The 4,179-nt window shown below is 45.7% G+C and overlaps 1 long non-coding RNA gene across 2 annotated transcripts in view; it reads right to left on the bottom strand.

Moving 5' to 3' along the window:
- Positions 1-3,880, bottom strand: part of LOC307038738 — a 46,839-nt gene extending 42,959 nt beyond the window's left edge. For both annotated transcript variants that reach the window (XR_013808082.1, XR_013808083.1), the window contains exon 1: positions 3,517-3,880. This is a non-coding gene — a long non-coding RNA (uncharacterized lncRNA). The remainder of the gene's footprint in view (positions 1-3,516) is intronic.
- Positions 3,881-4,179: the final 299 nt, after the last annotated feature.

The following is a 4,179-nucleotide window of genomic DNA, read 5'->3' as shown; positions in this document are numbered from 1 at the left end:
GTGAAGTCTGACTCAGAGGTTGCACGGCTGTGGAGAAGAACGTGTTGCTCACATTCTGTTACTGAGTTTAGGCTAGTTAGCTAGCAGGTTTATTGTTTTGGGTGCAGTCACTTTTGCCTCCACTTGTTGTTCAAATAAATGTTGAAAGAAAAAGTAAATCTGTTTACAGTGCTGTTTCATATGGGTGTTGAGAGATGTATCCATAGATTTAGTCCCTAATTTTGCTCTCAAAGTGCACCAGATTGATGCATTTAACTTCAACATTTAAAAAAAAATCTTCCCGGGGGGTCATACCCCCGGACCCCCCTAGAGGAGGTGAGGTCCACCACCTGCCCACACCCCCAGTTAAATTGTCTCACCCACATTGAAGATGCTTCTTACGCTCATGTTTTATTCCAATTGTCAAGTCAGGCAAATTGGGTCCAAATGTTATTGCATCAATGATCTGTTAACATTAAAATCATTAAATATATGCTGTAACTATTTTGCTAGGCAACTCAAGGGCTCAGGTAATTTGATTACTATATGAATAATGGTCCAAAATAACATAAAATGCATAGGGTTTTTTGTTAAATAACATACTTTCGGTCGCCGGCCGGCCGATACATGCCGCGCATTAAGTGGGCCTGTCTGTCAATGAATTCCCCGGGCCACTTTTTCCTCCCAGTCCGCACCTGCCCGGAAGTAAGTATTCTCCTTACTGTCGATTGATTTGACAGTGATATCTCAACTCAAAAACACCAGATTACCTTTGTTAATTAAACGACATTGATAGGTTTAAATTGTGTACAATGCTTTTGTGTTTTTCCCCTTCAATTCTGAGAAACAATTTGTTTTCTCTGACATGTGAGGCGCCAGAGACTACACTACCCACAATCCTCAGCTATTGTTGTGCCGAGGCCTGTCCGCTTTGCGACAACCCCCGTGATTAATCTTCAAGCTCTTTGATTGGATGAAACATAAATTCATACAAAAAAAGTCAATTTATTGTCTTGCTTATAATAATGATAATAGTCATTTATAAATATCATTTTAGAGCACACATTTGAAATCAGTAGGCAAGGCTGTAATTTCGCCAGCTGTTACTCTCATGAGCGAGGTAGAAAATAATAGTTTTAACATGCCAAAAAGCTGCTGTGTCGTTTATTGTGAGATCCTTGTTTGTCTTTGACTGTGTTCCACTGCTGCAGACCCGGCGCCAGAACGAGTCTAAAAGGGAGGGCATATGATTTTCATGGGAGGGCACACAAAAACCGTCACGTGCTGCGGGCCTGCGGCACAATATATATCAAACAGCAAGGCCAACAGCATTGCGTAAAGACACACACTTATCGCAAATACATACACAAATAAAGGGCAACATAGAAACCACTTTTGAAACATTGTTTGCGTGGCAACACAAACACTGGTAAATCACGAGCAAGGGACACCCTGGGTAAGGATGGCAGCTTCCTCTTCGTTGCACTCGGAGAGAAATAGTAGAGACGGAGACGATGAACTGTTTAGCCCTCCTTGGGCATGTTTTATTTCTATGCACTGCATGCGCATCCTTTCGCTCAGCTGAGCCATACTTGTCAACCCTCCCGATTTTCGCGGGAGACTCCCGATTTCATTGCCCTCTTCCGGTTTCCTCCCGGGTTCCTATTTCTCCCGATTTCTGACAAAATCAGATAGCTCAGGACTGTTTCCACTCGGACTTTAATACAGCTACACCATTGTTTGGTTTCCATGGTAACACGTCTCTTTAGTAGCGCGCGCAACTGAAAGTCTGACAGGGTGAGGCAGATAGTCACAGAAAACAGAACAAGAATCGACTACTCTACTCTCTGCTCACTCCTTTCCTGCCCACACATATGCTCCATCAAGGATGGTGCTACAGGCTGCACTTAGAACTACAATAAGCATGTTAATGTTAATCTAACAGCTCCGGCGATAAACTAGCACCCCCCCCCCCCCCCCCCCCCATTTTGCCTTTTGAAATGCTCCCTATTTCTGAGGTCTCAAGGTTGGCAAGTATGAGCCGAGCTAACTTAGAACATTATTTTGTCCAACTCTGCATCTTTGTGCATTCTTATACTCAAACAGCGATAGGAAGAGCCCACTGCCTGACTCGGACATGCTGTGGAATGAATCGTGGTCACCTCTGAGAGGGAGTTGGTTGACAGGTAAAAAAGCTATAATATTGTGATGTCAATGTCCCTGCATGGGCACTGATTAACTGAACTGAAACAGGTGTGTTAATCAGCGGAGGGACTCACAGCTGGGAAACTGACAGCTGAGAGAGAAAAGGCAGTGGAGAACTGTGAATGGAGGTTGGAGGACGCTACATGTGACTCGGCACTCTTTTAGGTGGGAGGGTGTCGTTCGCAGCGGATAGAGCTGCCGGCGACAAAGACAGCCAGACAGGAAAGACGTTCGAGTGTTCGGATCGGGAGGCCTGTTACCTCCTATAGATAGTCAGGGCCGGGGTTTTAGTGAGTGCGAGCCGCGATCCCTCCTTATGCACGGCGGTGCCCAAGCAACACGGACACCAGCTGTGACTTAGTTCACGTCGTCCGGCGAAGCCCATCCCTGGGGAGTTGGACGGCGTCCCAAGCCTAGACCCCAGGGGAGGGTCTCGCCAACTGGCGAGTTACGTATACTCATTTATATTGTTGTATGTTGGATTTTAGAAGTATTTTAGTGTATGGAAGAAGAGCAGCAGGGGAGGGGCTACCACGAATTGGAGCCCTCGCCCTAAATGGTTGGTTGGGTCATTGCAGTGTGGGTGTGCTGTGTGTGTGTTCATAATTGCCTAGTTGTGTGCCTCCGGCAGAGGGTGTTTGCATGCCGTGTTCTTAGTGTGGTGTGCCGCGTTAAATGCTAGTAAAACTAGCCCTGCTGAATTGTATTTAAAAGTGGACTCCACAGTCTAGTGGTGGTTTCTGGTGCCCCGTGGACTCGCTTCCTCTTGTTCTCTCCTCTCCTCTTACTTAATTTGTACAAAGCTGCCTCTGTATTTATTAGAAGGTTCTGACAAAGTGGTAGTGTTTCCTACCACACCTGAGCGAATCCAATATATATTACAATATCAACGACAGTTGACACGTAATAACGGTTCCGTGCCAGCTGATCTGCACAAAAGTACTCATTTCCTTATTTTTTTTCCTCGCGTATCTGTCTCTCTCTCCACAAACTCTCTCATGAAATGTGTTTTTTGATGCGGCATGCCTTAGCAGTCCTTTATCAGTCTATAATGCGTGTTTCCAGTCGCAAAAACCTTTGACAGTAAAAGCCGCATCAGATGAAGACGTATTTACTTTAAACTGTCTACAGGGGAAACAAAAGGCTGCGTCTGCTTTTAACGAATATTCAAGCCATGGTCTGTTGTAGTACCATGCTGTGGCAAAAGTGCGCTTCTTTCCTGAAAACAATCTCCCTGGATAACGATCCAGTTTCACCTGGTTGGGTTTATTAACCCCAAGATCACCTGGGGCTGTTGGTCTTTGAGCGGTTGATGGCCCAAAAGTAGCCTACCTGTTGATGTGCTGCAAGGTAGCGTCTGTAGTGGAGGCACCGGCACGGAGGAGGAGGAGGATGGCGGGTGTGGTGGTACAGGGTGTGGCAACGCAGGTGGTGATGGTAGGGGCACAAGGAGCTGTGCCTCGGAGGACAGCGTTGGTGGCGGCCGCGTTGATGAGTCAAGGGCTCGCTGGGCTCGCTAACTCAGCCCCGGTGTTTGCCGAGGTCAAGCTTGTGACATTAAGGCGTGCTGCTGCAACGGCAGGTGCAGGGTCGCCAGCAGCACCATCGGCTGCAGTTCTTTCATCGCTATATCGTTTCAATAAATCCTTAGACCTTTTAAGCCAATTTCTGATCCATTTTGTAATTCAAACAGAAATGGGAGTCTACAGAATGCACAATAAACAATAAACAAATCCAGAATAGGCGGCAGAGTGTGACGCTGTGATTGGTCTAAAATGTGGACGAATCACAAATCACAACAGACACATGAATTTATTTGACGTAGCCTGCGTTTTTTTTTTTAGTTACGATCTGACATCACATACATCGTAGCTTAAAAGTTCACCGTTTATTTATAATAAAAATAATAAAAAACTTTTATTTTTTAAATGTTATAAATAATAACTGGCCCTCCCACGGCTCCGGGCATGCACTGCTGTGGTGTGTTAAGGCTGC

The sequence above is a fragment of the Notothenia rossii genome, assembly GCF_949606895.1.
Source record: "Notothenia rossii genome assembly, chromosome: 5".
NCBI lineage: Eukaryota > Metazoa > Chordata > Actinopteri > Perciformes > Nototheniidae > Notothenia > Notothenia rossii.
This window is presented reverse-complemented; position numbering and strand designations above follow the sequence as displayed.